At 40.6% G+C, this 21900-nt stretch overlaps 1 protein-coding gene across 3 annotated transcripts in view; it reads right to left on the bottom strand.

The window, feature by feature from the left end:
* XRCC4 (X-ray repair cross complementing 4) overlaps positions 1 to 21900 on the bottom strand; it is a 143177-nt gene that overhangs the window by 21746 nt on the left and 99531 nt on the right. Inside the window, exon 8 of one of the 3 annotated variants that reach the window (XR_008428739.1) lies at positions 6373 to 6562. The exons of the other annotated variants lie outside the window; for them this stretch is intronic. The gene's annotated coding sequence lies outside the window, so the exon portion shown is untranslated. The remainder of the gene's footprint in view (positions 1 to 6372; positions 6563 to 21900) is intronic. 3 annotated transcript variants of the gene reach the window in all.

Raw genomic sequence — 21900 nt, forward strand, 5'->3', positions numbered from 1 at the left:
GCTTGAATTAAGATTTAAAGACAGAAAAACTGGACAAATGCACTATTTCAACCTCATATTCCAAGCTACAGAGGCACAAACAGATAAATGTGTCAGTAAAATCAGCTTGCTTTTACTGCACAGTAAGCTCTTATGAATAACCAACTTCTCCCCAACACATTTTTAAAAGAATAATTTGTTCCTAGTCAAAAAGCCTGTGTGCCAAGTTTCAGCACAGAATAAAATCTTTACAGTGGAGTTATAAATTTTTTTTGAAAAGTGGGTTCTGTGTACTCACATAGACTTAACCATTACAAGGGCAGCAGGTGTCACTATAACAAATGATGTAAAGTTTAATTTAAACATCAGAGGTGATGTTTAAACACTGAAATACTTTGGAAATTGCCACAGGTCACTTAACATTTTTATATGAAAAAAAAAAAAAAACCTGGAAAACCCTAATTCCTCTCCCTAACATTTAATTTTTTTTTTCCCCCTAGATGGCAAAGCAAAGAAAACACAGACATGGATTCTTTGTAATTAGCAGGACTGTGGTTTTACAGCCAAACGTGGGCCAAGAAGTGAAAAGTTAACAAATCATTAGACAACATACATTGCTCTGTATGAGAACCGTGGCAATCTGCAGAATAGCTCAGGATACACGAGCATGAGGTCAACTGTTTTGAGTAGATAATTGTTAAGTATAAGCATCCTTGCCTCACAGACAAGGCATGCAACAACACACAGGGACTCCTGGCACTTCCAAAACAATTATATTTGCCCACCACGTTACCTAAACAAATACAGGAAGCGTGGTCACTAATCACAGATATGATTTAAATATTAAGGAAAGGGGAAAAAAAATTAATAATTCTATTTTCTTTCCTCCCCTCTCTCCATTTGTTTGCGAATCACCAGTTTCCATAGCAACTACACTGTTTACAACACAATAGCCTCTTCCTTTTCTTGCCCAGGCTCCCTGATGTTACAAACCACTTTAACACCTACTTAACTTTAAAGCTGGGGGACCCCTACAGCAGTGCTGGGGACCACTGTGGGTGTTCTGCTCAATCCAGGGACAAAAAGGGAAGAGAACACAGAAGGAAAAGTAAAAAATGCAACATCTGTTTGCTTAGGGACGGCCCTCCATTCCCAGACTGCCCTGTTATTTCAACAAAAGGTTCGATTTTCAGGCTTACCTGCAGGTTTCCACACAGGAATCCTGCTCCTCCTGAGCCCAGACTCTGCTCAGGGCTGCACTCAGCTCCTGCAAAGATTGGTGATCAGTGTTTTACTCTGCACCTCATCACCACCCAGGCCAGCTTGGAGAGGGCTTGGAGCAACCTGGGGCAGTGGAAAGGTGGAATGGGATGAGCTTTAAGGTCCTTTCCAACCCAAAGCAGTGAGGAACTCCATGAATAATTTACCACCACGGCGCTCTCGCCGCTGCTGCTGTCACTACCTGTCCACAACAACAAACAAAAAAAGCCTTAAAATCAGCAATTTGAGCCAAGCTTAACGTGCAAATAAAATAAATGAAACTGTCCGTGAGGAGGTTTAGGCGGAAGTTTTAAGTTTTTAGTTTTCTCCTAAGAAAAACATGGTCTGTGGGGAGATGGGGTGAGGGGCTGGAAGAGGTCTGTGCTCCTTCCTCAGGACCCAGAGCCTTTTTTTTTTTTTTTTTTTTTTTTTTTTGTCTGAGAAAGCCTCACCGTGGTGCCCAGCAGTAGCTGCTGCTCCTGGCAGTCTGACCTCCAGAAAATGCTGCTGGGAGCATCAGTCTCATCCCTGCAACAGCAACCTCTGCCTGCAGATAACTGGAGCTCTTCCTTTTCTGCAAATGAACATTTTAATCCCAGGAATATGAATATTATCTGTTAGGGTGGCTTTTTTTTTTTTTTTTTTTTTTTTTTCCGCTTTTTGTTTTTTTTTTTTTTTTTTTTTTTTTTTTTTTTTTGTGGTTTATTGTTTTCTCTTTTTCTCTCTCTTTTGCTCCAGCATAACAACTCTGGCCCCATTTCAACAATGCACTTAAGCATGTGCTTAGTTTTAAGTAGATGAATAGGCCTGTTGAAAAAATGCTCCAGTTAAGCACAAAATTAATAATGTGCCTCAGTGTTTTGGATTAGGCTTTAATTGCAGGAAAAGTTTAAAGCCATATTGTATAACGCTTAAACATCCACCCATAACCAAGTTATGCTTTTTCTTAAAAACAAAAAAAAAAAAAACCAAAAACCTCCCAAACTGTAGCAATGTTCCCTGCAAGAACCGAAGTACAGGGTTAAATGTCCCTAAGATGAAACCAATGTTATCCTGCAATGTGATAATAAAAACAGATGTGTGAATTTCATGCTAATCTTTGCTGTCACACACAAAGGAGATTTTTTTCATCAGTCTCCATAACTCAGATGATATAGTTTAAAAATACCAGTTTGGTGTCTTTTTCGCTAATTTGGTTCTGTTTTCAAACCCCAAACACATTAAATCAGGTAATCACAATTCCAGACCACACATGTCAGCATCTCTTTACATACTTTACAGGAGACCTTCATGGGTTTTTGTTTGTTTGGTTGTTTTTTTTTTTTTTAAGTGGAAATTATAATTCCTTGTCTCACTACCCTCCCCATCTACCTATAAAAAAAAAAAAAATTATTTCAATTTTATTGTGAAATACCCCAAATAACCATTTTAAATGGCAAAGGAGCCAACGTGAACATGGAATACACACGGATTTCTTCACTCCTTATGAAGGAGGTGTCTATCAGGATGAATTTAGCAAGAAGTGAGATTTTTTTTTTTTTGTGGCCATCCCGCCCAACCTTAACACCCATCACAGAGAATTTCATCCGTCCTTGTGAAAGGAGAAATCTCCCAGAAATCCTAAGCCAGAACTGGAAATCTGAAGGGTTTCATTTAGCACAGCAGTGATACCTGGTGCATTATGAGACAAAGAGAGGTCCAGGATGGTCTGGAAGGAGGGGAACAGACAGGAAGGGAACCCGTGGCCTGGAGCAGGGATAAATACAAACTGTTGACAACAGAGAATGAACCCTGGCACTAAATATGAACTGGTCACGAGTCAGTGAGCACACGGCTGAAACCTGAGCACAGGAGGGACTGTGAAGCCCCTAAATTCAGCGGGAGGATTTGGTATTCAGCCCCAGCCCCCAGCTGCCTCAAAGGCACCGAATTCTGTGTCTCGCTTGAAGGAGGTCCCACGCCAGGAGCATCCCCCGTGCCATTTACAGCAAAATATTTATGGGGCAGTTGATAGGAAAAGCACAGAGCCAGAGGAAAGGGATGAAAAGGCCACAAGACATTTCTCTCTGCAGCTGTCAGAAAGGGGGCTGCACACCAGGAAAAAAAAAAAAAAAAAAAAAAAAAAAAACAACAAAAAAAAAAGCTCCAAGAAGTTTTTGCAGTGTTTTTTTTTTTTTTATTCCCCCCCTCAAGAGACATGGATACAATGATACCTATTCAGCAGCCTGAGCCTCAGAAAAACAGAGAATTATACTTCTCTGCCTCTATGTGCAGTTCTCTGTTCACATACATTGTCCAACACCAAAGGAGACAGAGGGAGAATATGGTTTCTGTAACAAAAAAGAACCATGTCTGTTGGGACCCTCGACGTGTTGGAAATACCAGACTTCCATTCACACCATCCACGTAGCAAGGCTTCTCAAAAGATAAAGAAAAATATTTTATCAAACTGAATCAATACTGGACTTTCTCACCAAACACTGCAGTGCCTTATGCCTACAGGGTTGCCTGAGAGCTGTGGTTTAGAAACCACCACCATCACAAAAATCAATTTTTTTTATTATTAATTACAAGAATTTTCCTCGCAGTCGTCGTGGGAACAGTGCTCACATATTGATCTCTCCTAAGGCACCTCCAGAACCAATCTAACCACCTTATTCTGCCATCTCTGCAGAGAAAGTCCCCACAAGTTATTAAAAACCTCATTTCTACCGGGCTGTGCCTCTGAACCGTCGGATTTCTGCCCCCTGGGTCAGAAAGGACCACTCAGAGACACTTCAGCATGGGAGACAGGAACTGTGCCAGCTTTCCTTTATTTGTACCAGCCCAGGGGATCCTTCCCAGCCAAACACTGCCCAGGGTAAGAGAGAAGCAACCTCTGAGGGTCTGACAGCCAGTGCTGAAGAATTGTTTTTTAAGTGTACATCAAATAAAAGACACTGATGGCGAGACTGTGGAGCAGCCTCATCCATTGACTATTTTAAAACTCGTATTTTTCCCTCCAAAATCAGATAGCGAAGATAAAAACAAGCAATCATCATCTGGAAAATAAATAATGCAAGTAGGACATTTCAATACATTTTTGCTTGATGGTTTTTGTCTCCTTTGAACGCCACATGGTTGATACCTGATGTGGTCGTGTCAGTATCTCCCCCAGATGTTGTGAAAACAACAAGCTAGGGCAGGAAAGCAATGAGGAAGAAATCCCTGCATTTCCTGCACTCATGAAGCAGTTCAGAAATAGCAAAGGTTCTGATAAATGACAAATCATAGTTCATAAAATAAATAATAAATGATAAATGAAAATAATAAATTAAAAAAGTGATAAATGATAGTTCATTTGTGGGCTGAGATTTGAACCATGAACAGGTGGGAGAAGGTTGCCTCTGACCCTGCTCCAGGCACAGCCACTGCAGAACAAGAATGAGGATAAAATCAGAGAGTTTGGACAAAGGGAAGCACAATAAATTCCAGTGACACCATTAGTCACAGTCTCGTATCTCATTAATGTTGTGGCCTTCATGGCTGAGTAATTTTCATGCAAATAGGAAGCACTAACATCTTCATTTCATCATTAATAAAGTAATTGATTTATTATTTATTTAAAATCACTGGTGTCCTTCCACCATGCCCTAAAACGAAAGGGGTGCACAGTGCTGGGGGGAAAAAAAACTTTTATACTGGTGGAATCACATGATATAGAAATATAGATATATTATTTTACCTGATATAGGCCCATCAGAGTGCACACAGCAAGGTTTATGCATGCTAACCTGGAGAGCAGCAGGAATATTCAGCATAAACTGCAAAAAAGCTGAGACATTTATATGTAGTTCCCTGCACTGCAACCAAAATACTTACACCGCTTTGATTTTAACAATATTATTTAAAACTTGCTTTAAATTTCCCTTTTTCCCTCTACAGACACATTGAAATAATAGATGCAGGAGCATAATCATGTTTGGCAATTGGTGAGAGTTTTGAAAACTGCTATTTTTTATGCCGTGGTTTGAAGAGCAAATAGACTTCCATGTTTTTGTATCTGCTGGATTGTATTCATGCAGTGCAAAATTGTTTGCTTGTCTCTGGGCTTGACAGTCATTTCAGAATTTCACAGCAAAATGGCTTTTGGTGCACGGTGCAACCTGAAAACTTCTCTTCAACAGTTTCTTTTTGCTACCTAAGTGACAGAAACACAAAACAAACAAGAAAAAAAAACCAAGCCAAACCAAACAAACAAACAAACAAAAAAAAAAACCACCAAACACAAGCAATTTTTGCCACATAACCATTCTCAGAACACATTCAGGCAGGTCTAATTCACCTTTTTTCCCCTTTGGCAATACCTGAAATGACATGGAACACATTTGAAAGATGAATGCCTTGAACTGAAAATGTTTTTATGGAGCTGGACCTTACTGGGGTGCCACAGTGAGCTGAGTTTTCCCCACAGGACTGAATTTCTCTTTTGTTATAAATACTTTGCCATGGACATGTAAATACAGCTTTAATTTTTCTCCCACCTCTGGCTCTTCCAATTGTTTAATTTTCATAGCAAATAAACCAGATTTAGTGGCCAGGAAGGCAAGACTTCACCAAAATGGAAGATGAATATGTGGTAGCCACAGAAGTTGTTATTCTCACCTCAATTCTCCTTTTCCCCTAACAAAAAATTTATTATAGCACTTTTACTGAACAACAACTACACAAAACTGTGAGCTTCCAGCATAAAGGAACAATGCATTTTCTTGTATTTTGTTTCCTGATAAGCACAAAACCTGTAGGAACATATTTTATAATTTGCTTACACCTACTGGGAAAGTAGCATTAATATTAAGGTAACAGATGGTGTCTTTTTTATGTCCAGAACATGAATAATTGAGATACCTACACTGAGTTAAGATGGTATCTTTCTGTAAAGCAACTTGGCAGGATAGATCATAAACCACTTCCAATTCCAAAAGGCATAACTTTCTGTATTACATGAAGCAAAAAAACCCCATCAAAATCCAAAATAGCCTTTCCTGCACGTAATGAAATTCCTCCCTTATACCACCACCTAACTTTTCGAGACGTGAAGTGACTTAAAATGAAAAAACAGAGTTTCAAAAGGAGCAGTACGTGTTCCCTCACCCTTTTCTTTCCTGTGCTGTGGTCTGCACCTCTCTCCATGGACCTCAGTTCAAGAGCCAATCTTGCAAATGCTCACTTCCCAGGTGCAGCACCACCCCGAGAAGCTCCAGTGAAGCCTGAGGAGATGAAAAAGGAGTATCCCAGGAGAGCAGTGCTGGCTCAGGAATGCAGACAGGGTGTCCAGAGGGTGCTGCACAGTGAATACAGAAAGAGTCTGGTGTTTACGTTGGGGTTGCACTGTCCTGACCAGCAGTGGATTTTATCAACCAAGAGAGGCAAATTCAAACTGCAACAGCCCCCTTCACAAATCTCAGCTCTGAAGAGTCAAACATAAATGCCTGATGTTGCTGTTTTCCCACTAATTCCAGTGGGGACTCTTTAATAAAGATCTGTTACTTATTCAGCTGCTATTACATTAGTATTTAGAATAAACACTACATTTCTGAAGATACCCATAGATAAAGGGGGATATTCTCACAGAATTGTAAGGCAGAGGCTTCATGAACAGCCAGCTCTGCAGTGTCCTGCAGCTCAGATTTCAGATGGCTAGGTGAGAAAATACACGGGATTTATTTTCAAACATTTAGCATCTGCAGTAAACCCAGACTAAGACAGTAAAAAACTCAAGCCCACATTTCCAGGTCTCTGTCATTATGGCCTCTAATGAGAATTGCTGCTGTTGACATTTCAGTGGATGACAAACTCCATAAAGCAGGGGTTTGTTTACGAGTACTGATGCTTTAAAGCAGCTGGCCATGACTCTTCAGCACAGGAATTATTTTAGCAGCACATCTGCCGTGACACTCACTGCTCACTGCGATAGTCAGGAAACCAACAGCAGGGTGGGAACACAGTTTAGGGGGAAAAAAGGAAGAATCGCCCCAAAATCCTGCAGGAAGTGGTGGAGGAGAAAGGCTTGGGCACGGTGGGTGCTCAGGGGCAGCCAAGATTAAGGGAATTAAAAGTGGTTATATTTACTGAAGGGCCTTCAGGTAGATTTTGGGCAGGCAAAACCCCCCCAGGGGCTGCACCCAAAAATGGACCACATGTTTTCACACTTTTATAAGTTTGGTCCATTTGCACACTGGGGGTTGATCTAACAATTACAGCTTCAGCTAATGAAGTCATTCACCCCAAGTTTCTCCCCCAGCTGACTTTTGTTTGCATTTCTGGGCCCTGGGGCAGTGAGGTGTCCTTGATTGCCAGGCCTGGAGAGGAATTGTTGTGTCTGCCCAAAATGGGACAGCAGCAGCTGACACTGAATGTGGAGCTGAGAGTTATGCACTAAAGAGCTGCAGGATTAAAAAATCATGAAAAAATATAAAAGCTAAAATCCTGAGGCATCAACACCTCTTTCTCCCCAAGGCTGTGCCAGTGCTGGGGGCACAGAGGCCCCTCAGGTGTCACACCCACCTGCATTCCCAGGAAAAACAACCCAGCAAAACACAGAAGTTGCAGCATTCTGGTAATGAAACAATTACCCACTTCAGAATAATGAAAAAAAAAAAAAAAAAGCACCTTCCACAAGGGAGTTTCTTTCCCTTCTTTTTTTTTTTCCCCCTTCCCTCCCCCTGGAAATACGTGTAGTCTACACCCCTTTTATCCTTTCCATTAGTTATTTTAAGGGCTACAGATGATTCTGATGTAAAGCAAAATGAAAACAAGAGTATTTCACACAATGTATCAGAGAACCCAGTTTAAAAATGCATAGCCTCATGCCTTGGGCCTCTAAAAACACTCCTAAAAATCAACCAATTCAATGCTTTTCATGTCAGTCATACACAGAGGTCTCCAGTGACTCTGAATTTTATGAGCTGTCACTCATCCCAATCCCAGAGGTGCTCCTACTAAATACAAGCTTAATGACCCTAGAAAGAATGGCTGAATATTTCCATGCTACAAAAATGTAAATTAAAAGCACAACGGTAATTGAAATTAAAGATTAAAAAAAAAAACCAACAACAACAAAAAAAAAACCCACAAAAACAAAACAAAACAAAAAAACAACAAAAAACCAAAACAAAACAAAAAACAAACAAAAAAAACCCAAAAAACAAACAAACAAACAAACAAACCCACCAAAAAATAAAAACCAACACCACTGGCAATTTCTCCTTAAACAGCATCTCTGTATTGGATATGGGCTTTGTTCACACTGAAATACAGATTTTAGACTCAGAGGGATGAAAATGATGCTCAAAAACATCTGCAGAAAGTAAATGCAAGGTAATCAGCATTACCTTGAGACAATGAAGATTAGAGGGTAATAATTCTTATAATACATAATGTCACCTGATTAATTGTATTTCCACTCTTAAGAGAAACCAGAAAAATTTCTGTTGTCAGTCACAGTCACTGACCATACTGCTCACTTGAAATTTAAGTTTCATTGTCCCTTTATATCAAAGATGGGGATAATCTACAAAATTTAGGGCACTGCCCCAAAATTCAGTGTGTACCTGAGCTGCCTCACTGATGGAAAACTACCACTAAGAAGCCAAGTTATATCACAGATATTGAACACACAAACCGAAGAAATACAATTTTAATAATGATTTGCAGGGTGTTGATCAAAGAAATAAAACAGTCCAGCAGAAAAAGAGAGGGAATTAATGCCTGTATCTGTTCTGTTGGTGAAAGTAACTGAACTGGCTGCCAGGTGTGTAATATTGTGGATAACTTATCACAGAATTATGGAATGGTTTGTGTTGGAATGGAGTTTTATTCAGGTTATTCAGTCCAAGGCCCCTCCATGAGGGTCTCTTCCTTGCCATAGTTGTATTGGAGGTGTTAAAAAATAAAATAAAATGGCCTGGAAGTTGTGTTACCTGCTTGCCTCATTAGTCTATTAAAAAAAAATCATCTGAAGATTCAGGTTAGAGCATTCAGTTGATACCAATTAACATTCTCATTAGCTCCACTCATTAAAATAAGCTGAAGTACCAGATCCAGTGAGGGCATAGAAATAAAACAGACTTTTTAAATATATATTTAAGTCAAAATATCCTGTGTTACCAACATGGCAGCTCTGAAAATCAAATGAGCTGTGCAGACTGACAGGAATATTGTTAACACCTTCATTTCACCTTTGTAGGCACGCCACACTTCTCATCTTTCAGCATAAAAACACAAAATACTGGCATGAACCACCACTGTTACACTAATCCTTCACACTTTACATGTAAAGGCACTGTTAGAAAAGTGCAAAGCTACTTTAAGTTCTTTTACACTCATGAAAAAGTTTTTATTGTGAAACTAAGGAGTGACCTACTTCTGCGGACTTTTCAACGAATAGAAGCTGTGATAAAAAAAAAAAAAAAATAGGTATCAGTGATGACAAAAGCAGAACCACAAAATGCTGATAAGGCTCCTGATATTGATGGGAGTACATTCCCTGATGTTAATATTACACCTGACAAGTGGAAGGGCTGGGGCTGTGAAGAGTCACTTCCCAGGAAGAACAGAAGAGGGAAATTTCTTGCCTGCTGAAAAGCGAAATGGGAAGTGCTAACCAGGAACCAAACTTTCACAAAAACAAGCTACGTTAGGAGGCCCGCCATGCTGTTTATACATAAATTACATGCTGTAATTTAAGTATTATAGACAGCCTTATTAATTGTTAATTATTAGAGTGGATGTGCAGAAAGCCTGCCCTCTAAAAGATCCACCAGATCAGTACCAGTGTTATTGCTTTTTTTTTTAAGTAGTCTTAAATTGGACTAAGTCCTACTGATTTCCTGATAAGTAAACAAAAACCAAACCGAACCAAAATTTTGGGTGTACTTTACCCTTTTTACGGACTAGGAAAGCATGTTCGTCTCAACTTTTGAATGTAGAACTGGGGAACAACCCAGAGAATTGAGAGAAAAGTACTCATATAAGAATCATGTAATATTAATAGGGAGATTTTATGATTATTTTTTTGGTACCACCATAAAGAACAAGAATACCTCAAGTAAAACATGTCGTCTCAATGTATGTCTGCTAAGATAGGTTTTTCTGAGGGTGCTGTATTTATTTCACAGAATTTGGGAACACGAGAATAGTCCTTATCTTCCCAGTTTGTGTCTTTCCTGGAAAGTATCAAGACACAACAGCAACAGCAAACCTAAATTCGGAAATATGAATTAAGCAGCACCCCCAGGTCCTGATTAACACACACAATCAGCTCCTTGCCAACGTTTTGAGTTTTTAAACTTTGCAATTGATTAATTCTCCAACATTGATCTTTGTGACTTATTTCATAAATACTCAGTGTTTAAAAGAAACAGTAATTTTTCTCACCAAAACTGCTGCTGGGGTAACACCTTGGGACACTGAAACAAATGCTATTTATAACATCCAGCAGTAACTCAATATCATCAGGCATTCAAATATATGCCTTCAGCTCCAGCATTTCCCTAAAGCATTCAATCCTTTTAAAGACCCAGTTTTTTTGTGGCAGCGGTTAAAAAAAATGTTCCTTCCACTTGATTAAGGGAACCATTTCATTCCCTAAAGGTATCAGATGTTACCTGTCAGGAACAGAGACAAGAATTGAGCCTTGTTTTACAGAAGAAATATTAAAAACACAGGACAAAATCAGCGTCACTGCAATGAGCTGGTGAATTATGGTGTTTGGGAAGCAGAGCTTTGGTTTAAAGCTGCTGGCTAAGGTTTAATCCAGGAAACAGCAAAACCAATACACACACACACAAAATAGAAAAAAAAAAAAAAAAAAAGGAAGAAAGAAAGGGGGGAAAAAAGGGAAAAAAAAGAAGAAAAGGGGGAAAAAAAAGAAGAAAGCTTCTTGGAAAGGCTTGTAGAAGTTGATAAAGGCTATCAGCAGGAGTTTGTGTTCTGTCATAGTGAAAGGAGACAAGGTGGGAGTCACCCCTCCAAACAGAAGGATTCAGTGTTGATTTTTGTTTTAAATCCCTGCCACAAGGTGAGGGCAGCAGCAGCAGGGGCTGCTGTGCTCACTGCGGGAAGAAACAAATCTGTTTATAATTATTATTTTTATGGGACCAGTAATTCTAGGCCTGATAAGTAATGTAGAAATAAAATAAATAAGAAAATTAAACGAGAAACAAATGAGGAATTCTGCCTCTCCTGTGCTGTAGGTCTGGGCTTTCTGAGGGGGTGAAGGATGAGTCAGGGTGACTCAAACCCCTGTCACGCCGGCGCAGGGGGAATTGAGAGGGTAAAACCTTCTGTTTTACCCTCAAAGTGGGTGATCTGGTCCCAGCACTGCTCCAGCATTAGTCATCCCATGGCAATAAACCCGTGTAACGCTAAAAACTCTTTGCCATAAAGACGGAAAGTCAAAGAAACAGAAAAAAAAAATATAGATATACATAAAAATGAGCTAAGAAGGAGGAACAATGTGGATGATCTTGCATGACATGAAGCTTTTGAAAAGACTGCTTGGCCCCTGCACACAAAAGCAGTGGGCAGGGAACGCCCCCAAACCTGAGCACAGGTCTTGAGCCACACCTGGATCACCTGTCAGCCTGGTCTGGCCACACCAGACCTAAAACCACACATTTTGTGCTAAATTCAGCATCATCGGCTGGGTCCTTGTACCAGTCCCAGAGCACTGGGTGAAAAGCCTTGTCACTGCAAGAATGGGTACTTGCTGACTTGAAAAATCAGACTGATTCTGTGACTTCATGTCTTCAGGTAAGAACTGCAGGAGGGTGGGTGGGGGAACCATATCCCACCCCTGGAGCACAGCTCACTGAGAGAATGGCCAGAAATTCACACATTCACAGGGAAAAGACAGCAAAAAGGTTACAAAATGCCCCTTTGCAGCCCAAGGGCTGCTCTGCTGTGCATAATTTCAGGATTTTTGGCAGGAGCACAGTTTAATTTGCCTCTGAAGAGCCTTGTTTACTTGCATTTCCCTCTCACCAAGAACAAGCTGCCATTTCTAACCTTGTTCCAACACAGACACAAACCTGAGAGGGATTCGGTGTATGGCTGCTCCATGGCAGAGCTATCTGCCTTAAAAAAAAAAAAAAAAAAAAACAAAAAAAACCCAAAAAAAGGTTAGGAAAACAATGAAACAATTACATAAATTAAAAGCTTATAACTCTACACCATTACTATGAGAGGAAAATAGCTCTTATGCCAGGGCTCAGTCACAAAAATAGATTAGAATCTTGTCAGTTCTAGAGTTAGTTAGTTATTTGAAACATTAAAAAAAAAATTCCCATGTTTTCAAGAAAAAAAAAAAAAAAAAGAGTCCTGGAATGGGTATCTAAATGGGACAGGAAGACTGGAAACAAATGCACAGCTGCAGAGTGAAACTTACAAATTTAATTATGCATGATTGCTAACTATCAATTTTGTTGCTAAAGTAGTATCATCACCAGTAATAAGAAGAACAACAATTTATCTAATTTTATGGTGCTTGCAATTATGAAATTCTTTTATGTATGATATTAAGCACGATTTTAACAAAAAAAAAAATATAATTCAATTGGAAAGAAAAAACACAAAGTTCCAGAATAATTCTACATTCCAGAAACATATCCAGTTGGAATTTTCTCTTCCTGCACCCCCACCTGCTTTTTTCGTAATCAACTGAGATACTTACAGGAACTTTCTAACAGTAAAAATAAATAAAAATAAATGCTTAATGGAACAAAATGAAATTACTGAATATTCCATCCGGGATATACAAGACATTTCAGCCTAATTGTGTTAGTCAGGGAGGAAAGTAAAAAATACCGTGAGAAAACTTTCCATATTTTTCGTTTTAGGAAGGTAACCTTTGTGTCCCACATACATTAAAAAAAAAACAAACCAAAAGCAAAAAAAAAAACCACCCAAGCCTACTAAACAAAATTAATCACCTGGAAAAGATAGAAAACATCAGGAGTTCTACTGCCCACAATTTCAGACGAAACTCTATTGAGAGTGCTTAACCAGCAGAAGGAAAGGAAGGGCAATGCAAAAGCCGGAAAAAAGGAAATAGTCTGTTATCAAAGGACTATTAATTGCTCCCCAAGTAAGAGCAAGTGATGATCTTCTTCCTTTATTTACTCGGACGTTCAGCTGTCTAATCAAAGAAACGTTGTGCTGGCTGGGCTGAAAGAAAACTGTACCTTTTGTTTTGGTGATTGCCCACTAGACCTTAAGGGCTTTCATTGGATCAGTTTTACAGCTCGCTGCTGCACTTTAGAGAAGCAAAGGAGCAGCAGGCAGCTCCCAGCCTACACTTGCACTGCCAGGAAACAGGAACAGGGCTCTGGAGCATCACCCACCTCGATTTTGTGGTTGTTGCTGTTTGGTTGGTCCTCCCTCCAGAGCTGCAGCTTCTGGTTATACTCAATTTACTGTATTTGCAAATATGAATTTCTAATTATAAGTAGCTGGTAATATTCAAGCAAATAGATTTAAAAAAAAAAAAAAGAAAAAAAAAAAGAGCTAAAACAAAGCACCTTTCCACAGAGAAGACAAAGGTTACGGGTTTTGAGTGCTTGCACTCCCTGCTCTCCTAGCAGAGCAGTTTGGCACTAGCTTTTTGTGAATTTTGGATTTGCCACAGTTCCAGTGGCTCTCTTGCAGCTTGTAATAAAGTAAATTAATAACATAAAGTAAGTTTTATATAACATATAGTAAGTTTCTTACTACCTTGCAGACCCTCAGAATGTTAGATTTTTGCCTTCAACTATACAAGAAAATATGGAAATGCGCCTCTTCCTTTTGTCCTCCCTGCATCCCCCATGCACAATCCATTACCAAAGCCATGAAAGTATAAAAGTGTCAGGTCCTCTTTCTCTTCAGAGCAGCAAGTTTTGTAATTTGCCTGCAGGCGGAATAGGAACAAGCAGCTTTTCAAGGTTTTTTATGGCCTGAAAGAATTCTTACAACAGCAAAATTATTTTGGAAGAAAATTTCTTAACTCCTGCCGGAGAGAGCAAAGATGTTCCAGATGATCTGTAAATGATATCTAATGTATGCTGACTTCCCCCCCCCCAGTCTAAATTTGCTCCATTCTGCCTTTCTAAGGATTTTTTTATATTGAGAAGAGAATATTTATAATAATGGGTACCATTACAGAATGTGTGTGCAGAGGCTGAAAAAGACCACAGGCACATTTCTCGGGGCATGTAAGGCTTTATAGTCATTTGTGTGTGAGATGAGGCCTACAGGAGTGAAGAAAACCTTCACTCCTGATACTTAGCAACACATTTTTTTTTTTTTTATTCAAGATGTTTATGACTCTGCAGATGTTACAGGTTTATTTCTTTCCTTCTAGGCTGAGTGAGCACAGCAAATTGTCCCCCCGGGAACTCACGAGCCAAGGCACACTCTACTATCCCAGAAAACATCTCTCTGCATCCACAGGAATAAAACACCATTAAAAACCCAGTCTTAAGGGGCTGGTGAACCTTCTGCTTTACTGGTCCTGACCAGAATTCTGGCACATCTGTGAGACAATCACAGAAAATGGGCAATTTATGGAAAAGCTTTCAGCGCAGCAGCCTCGGCTCAGGGTGGGACTCTGTTATTTCATGACCCCCCTCTCACCCCACCTGAGGAGAGGGGCAGTGAGATGAAAGAGGGGTAATCAGGCACACTAAAAGGTCTTGGCTGGCAGGGATGGGGCAGGATCACTCAGGAAGCAACAACATGAGCCATTGTATCCCAAACCTGTCCCGACAAAGGCGGCTCTGTCGCTCTGTTTACTTTTCCCAGTTTGTCTCGCTTTATGCCTTTGATAAACTGTCAGGACTAGTTCCTCCAAGGACTATATTCCCCCCAAAAACCTCTCTCTGCCAGCCTCACATATGGTACAGCTTCTTGTGCTTCAGGAGCCTGCAGTTCTCATAAGAGCTCTTCATGTTTTCCATAATAATTTCAATCCTTTTCGCATTATTTTCCAGCTGTGCTGCGTACGGGCTGAGCAGCACCACAAATCCTGCCCTGTGTTACTCACTTTCAGCTGCTGCTGCAGCCCTGTGGGCTAAGCTGCAGAAATATGAAAAAGTACAGAATCAGATAGCTGAATGCCAAACATACTAACAGTTTGCGCACAAAACAGATGAAATTACTAATGTTACCCAGCCCCTGAAATAAAGCAAAGTTGAAATCTGATTACTTTGGCTCCCAACAAGAAAAATGATCAAGTTTCTCTGCCCCAGAGGCAATTTTTATCAAAGCTGATCAGGCTGAACTACCCCTCAGAAATTACCAGTATTGGAAAGAGCAGGACATGTACTGGATAAAATAACATTTTTCTAAGGTCTTGAGACAGTCAGGACTTTTCTATTTTTCAAACACACAGGAAGAGCAACAGGAGAACAATTCCTCAGACAGAGACTCCTGTGCTAAGGGAGCATCCACAGGGTCTGGCTTTGCCTCCTCTGGAGCTGGGGGATAAAAAGGGATAATTGTGGAGTCAGAGTTTAATTCAGGAACTTGTGCAATACCAATGCCCTTTAAATTCACTGATTAAACAAATAGCTTATTTTGCAAAAATTTGCCTATGTAATCAAGCTTATAGCAAGGCCTAGAATACAAGAACTGTTAATACCAGGGTGACTAAGCCGTCCACTTGCAAAAGCCAGACAAAAAGGGGATAAAATGCATGTCTGAGGACGGGAAATGTTTCACACTGAGAGCACAGAGTGGCCTTTTTCTGAAGAATGATTAGTGCTCTGCAGCTGCCCTGACCTCATTATATTCACTCTGCTGAAATTCAAACTTCCTATTCCGACAGTTTGTTCGGAAGGTGAAGGAAGAGGGATTTTTTTTTTTTTTTTTTAAATTTGCCAGTCATGGATGATTACACACCTTCCTTCCACTGACAGCCAAGGGGAGACACAAGCCTAAACAGCACTTTTGTCCTCCAGAACCTCCCTGCTAGGAAGGCAGCTCCTGGCAAGCAGGCTTTGTGCTGAACAATTCCACCTGCCCATTTTTGCTTGCCATCCCTCTGAGCTCCAGCAGCCACAGCTCAGATTGAGAAATCACCTCTGGCAAGCCTGAAACAGATTGGTGAAAATTTGCTTCTCCTCCTATTAAGCAATTTTCAGCACTTTATTCTGGTCAATTCAGCAGGTGACCATTCTCCCCAGGAGGGCACTGGGACCTGAGGGAGTGAAGATGAAAGCTTTTCCTCCGCAGATAAACGTGGAACATTTTTAATTCATTAGGATTCTCATTTAACTCCTCTAAAAACAATAGGCTGCTCACAATGCTTGTTTAATGGGAACTACAGTGGATTACCAGCGAGCACAAATTCGAAGATAATCCATATTTGAGAACTCAGTACTTCCTCACAGCTGCACCACAAGCATTGTCTGCCTGTCATCAGCACGTTTTGTGCGTTGCTTGTTGTATCATTCTGCTTCCACTAAACCCAAGGCAGCAATGCAAATATTTAAGCCCAGTTTAGTTCCAGCTGGTGGGTTCAGCAGGGCATCACAGGGGTGCTGATGTCCTCACCATGCACCATCCCAGCCTCTCCTGTCCTGGATGTCACCACAACTCCCATCCACACCAGCAACGCGGCCCGTGCTTCAATATTCTGCCATAAAAACCTTTCCCTTGGAAAGGAGACACATTCCTGCCCAGTTCAGCCTTCTGACAAGGGGAGACATTTGTTCAGAGACAGAGCCTGCACCATCCCTGGGTCCTTACAGTCTCACAGGGCTTCCCATCTTCCCTTGTCCCCACCCACCTGAAGGGATGTCGTGGGCCAAATTCCAGATTAGGATGAATTTATGTTGTCGCCTCTGCCTTTTGGGGTGGCTTTCAGCTTCTGCAGACTGCCTCTTTACAAAGTTATCTTCTGATGCAAGCCCTGATCATTGCTGTGACCACAGGAAGGGAGATCAGTAATTCCATTTTCCATCATTACTCTTTCATGCTGGAGAACAAAATGCCTTTTTTTATTTCCCAAAAAAAAAAAAAAAAAAAAAAAAAAAAAAAAAAAAAAAAAAAAATGCTACTTAAAAGAAATACAGATGCAATTTTGCCTAGAATTGGAATGGGACAAAGGCTGCCAGAGCTCCAGGAGTGTTTGCACAACACTCCCAGGCACAAGGTGGGATTTTTGGGGGGGTCTGTGCAGGGCCAGGGGTTGGACTGGATGACCCTGATGGGTCCCTTCCAGCTCAGGATATTCTGTGATTCCCAGCCAAAGAAGATCTTTACAGAATCCCTGCAGGTTATCCAAGAACTGCTAACTTACAGTTTTGGTCGGATGTCTTCTTACACAGCCCAGCCACCTGCCAAAAGTGAGCCCTCAGGAATGTACAATAGGAAATTTAAATTTCAGCCCACAAAAGTGAAAATACAGCAGCTCCATGTGCCTAGGGTGCTGCCTGCTGAAATATCAGGGAATTTAGTCTGCCACAAGTAGTGTTTTTAGGCTCACCTGCTTTCTGACTGAAATCCTCAGGAAGGCACACACACAGTGACACGGGGTGATTAAAAAAGCAGGAAATTGGAGGGCCTGTGGAAGGACTCTGGCAGGTGAGCCCTCTGCAATAGCTACTGACTGATGAGTGTATAAACAAACCATTCACAGGCTAAAAAAGCATCCCACTTCCACATGATTTTTACAATTGATGAGACTAAATGTGGAGGCTGGGCCCATACATCTAAAAATATTTATTTCAGACTCAGTAGCTATCTATACTCATCCATTTAATCACACTATATTGATCATGTGTCCATTAAAAAGAACTTTTTTTTCTAATCCAAGTGATCCCCTTTCTACAGACTCATTCTCTTATGCTTAGAGCTCTGTTAAGTATACATTTATTGAGATAATGAGCTGCATATGATGGTTTTTTTAATTACTAAAACATCAAATGGATGCATAAGAAATCTATCTTTCTGGTTAAAGCTATAAAGACACCTTTAAAATAGCTTTCCATCATTTAATATCATCATTAGTTGTAGAGAGTACTTGAATAAATAATAAAATAAAATCAAAGGCATCTTCAGTGCCTTTCAGGGAAAATATCTGTGTTTTTCTGAATGCTTCTGAATGCAAGCAGTTAACCTTCCATGTTGATTAATAAGTCTAGGGACCACACGTCATGCATGCAATGTTTATTAATCTGCTCTTTGTATTTCAGAGGGAAGTGTATAAAATACCTGCAACACCACAGCAATTGTCAGACTGGGCTTCGGAAATTAAGTAGAAGGCAACTTCACCGATAGGAAGGAGACTATAAATAAAAACACACTAAAGATTTCATTGATCAAACGCCCTCTGAATGCATAATTCATCAAGGTGTTTGAGAACATTGAGATGCCTTGTTTGAACAGCAATCCACTTCTGTCAGTAATTTGAAATTTAAATTCTCACATTAGCTTCAGGGGGAAGCAGTGGGTGTGCTCAGCAGGCTGGAGGTATGAGGAAGAAGAGATAAGGATTAAAATAGAAAATCAAGAAAAAAGTGTCTGTTTCAAAGTGCACACTGTTAATTAATAGATTATGAGCCAAAAAAGAAAATGCATAAATATTCCAGTGACAGCTTCACAGTTTAAAAATAAATTTTAATTCAGAATTAAGAAGTAATCTAGCAGAGTTTTTTATTTTCAGTTGGAGGGTTTGACTGGCCAAAGGTAAAGACACAAAAGATGGAGTGGATTATTTCCCTACAGTTCATAGAATCAAAGACTCCCAGAATGATCTGGGCAGGAAGAGACCTAAAAACCCACACAGTTCCTGCTGGGACGCGTGTTCCACGGGCAGGGACACCTCCCACTGTCCCAGGCTGTTCCAAGTGTCCAGCCTGGCCCTGGGCACTGCCAGGGATCCAGGGGCAGCCCCAGCTGTGCCAGGGCCTGCCCACCCTGCCAGGGAACAATTCCTGACTGCCAATGTCCCATCCAGCCCTGCCCTGTGGCAGTTTGCACCTATTCTCCCTGGTCCTGTCCCTCCAGTTCCAGATGAAGAGTCCCCTCTCCAGCTTCCCTGCAGCCCCTCCAGGTCCTGGAAGGGGCTGTGAGGTCTCCACACAAATTTGGCTGAACAGCCCCGACCTTCTCAGCCCAGAGTTGCCACTGACCCCCAAAAATCATCCAAGCTCGACTTGACCTGGGCAAGCAGGGAGAATATCAAGCCACAGCTCAGCTCACTCCTCATTCCTTGGTTTCCTTCAACCAGACAGAGCTCGTCATCCTGCCCTCCACAGAACTCCAGAGGACAGCCTGCAGCTGATACAGAATGGTTTCTACTGCCTGGGACAGTCAGGAAGAAGAAGGAATTCTGCTGAGTAAAAGGAGGCTGGGCTGATATTCCTCCTCTCTTCACAGCACCAGAAAGCAATGAGGTTGCACAAGGTGGACACCTCTCAAACTTTGTCACGAATTGTGACTTTGGGAACCTCCTGGAGAGGTGGAACATTGACAGCCTTGTTTTGGGAGGTGTGCCAGGAACAGAGGGATGGAGAGGTCCATCCTGAGCTCCAGGAAAGGAGCAGAAAACCATCAGGCTCCAAACCTCTGCCCCTCCTGCCACTTTGCTTAATGCCATCTCTCAACAGACCACGAATTTTTCAGTCCCCTGTCTATATCCATCCACTGCCTGTGTATAATTAAGTTTTCTTCTGAAGTGCTTTTTAATAAAACTGAAGCTGCTGCCTAAGCCCTTCTCACACATCTGCTCTATCCTCATGGTGTCAGTTCATCTATAATTAAACACCAGAAAGCTTTATCACCTATCAGTCATCATTCATCCAGGAGCTTGTCTTATTTATCTAATTAAAAAGGTTTTTATTGTCAACATATTACATTTTTTTTTCTTCAGTACTTGCCCAGTGGAGAAGCCTTGCACTATTTCATTTCATTTGTGTGCAGTAATATCAACAGCAAAATTCTTATGAAATCAAGGAAAATAAAATAAAAAACAGTAGCTTCAGAGTTGGCATTATCAAGGAATTCTCACATAAGCTTCATATACAGATGGAATATGGAATTGGTACTGTCTACTGTAATATGGATTACTCCTTTGGTTTCTTTTTCAGGTTAATAAATACATTTTATTATCATTTATCTGACAGCTTGGTTAGTGGCAGGAAAACTAATTTTGCTGAAAGATGGAAAATGAGAAAATATATATAGCACCACATTGAAAACAAGGTAAAATAAGGAAGGAGAATAAAACAGTATATATTAAAATTTTCCTGCTGCTGAGAAGAAAAAGACAGAAGTCTACGGAGGTGTCTTGCTTGCACATTTATAATAAAAGTTTAATTTTTCAATTATATCCCTGTAATATCCTGTCCTACAGCACTGATTACTTCCTTGGCTCACTGGAAATTAATTTTGCATAGTGCAAAACTGTCTTTGGAAGACAAACCCCATCAAAACAAAAGAAAACAAAACCCCACAATCTACCTTCTCATCTAAGACCTGCCAATCTTTCTCCATTAACAGATGCACAATAACACAAATGAGGAGCTGACATGTTAATAATGTCTCTGTAAGGAATTATTAAAGACTGAGGACCCTGATTATGTCCTGTCACCCTCTTGTCCTTAATTAGCTCCTACTCTACAGAGTCTTTAAGTAGGAAGAGCACCAGGCTTTCAGGACTGTAGGTTTTGCCATAGTTTATAAATAATCCCCACTATTCGTTTGGAATTCTGTAGTTCAGTGCTGTTTTGACACAACCAGCACTGAGGCCAATATCCTGTAATTTAATGTATGGAATTGTTGTGTCCTGCAGCACCCTGAGGCTGGTACCTCTGCCAGACAGGACCAGACCCAAGCCTGGGGTGAGGGAATTACCTGAATTAGACACCACACAAGGATTCCCAAACCCATTCCAGGATGCTACTGCCAAGGTTATGAGCTACCTCAAGAGAAAAAAAAAAAAACCCTACAGCTGTGGACCCTACTTTTCTGTTTCCATCAGCTAAATGTTTAGGTGGAATTGCTCAGGAGAAACAATCTGATTTCTCTTTTCTTCCTCTTTTCCTCACCTACATTAAGGCAGTCACGTTTTTGCTCCAGGGGACAATGGAGACATTGTTAGATGAGAAAACCTACTTTTGTGAGAACATACAATGGAAGAATAATATTTGGAGACGTCAGGTGGTGGCAGGTAAACCTCCACACAGGTGCACCTTTATGCAGGCAGCACTGGGCTCTACCTGGATTCATTTTCTGAATTCCACGTCAAATTGGCTAAGTCTTAACAACTGGAAAGTTTTCAAGATGAAAAGCGCTTGTCAACATGACTCAGCCAAGAAATATATGTAAAAGCAGAGAACTCAATTACATTTGGAATGTTGGTGCCCTGCTAAGGAACAGCAATTTCAGGTGTGACAGAAGTTTTGAGGTTAATGATCTGGAAGCCCTAACTGAGACTCAATTTTCTGATGCCAAGGTAATGGCCTTTAATTAAATATCAAGCAAATGCTTAGAAATAAACACTAAATACTACTGAAGACAGGAATGCCTGGTTTAAAAAAAAAAAAAAAAGTGAAGATGAGAACCAAAAATATGAATAGCCAGATTAGATTCAGGGTGATTCAAGCAATTTGAAAGGCTTGGATAGGACCTACATAC

Source organism: Vidua chalybeata, chromosome Z, assembly GCF_026979565.1.
Source record: "Vidua chalybeata isolate OUT-0048 chromosome Z, bVidCha1 merged haplotype, whole genome shotgun sequence".
Taxonomy (NCBI): Eukaryota; Metazoa; Chordata; class Aves; order Passeriformes; family Viduidae; genus Vidua; species Vidua chalybeata.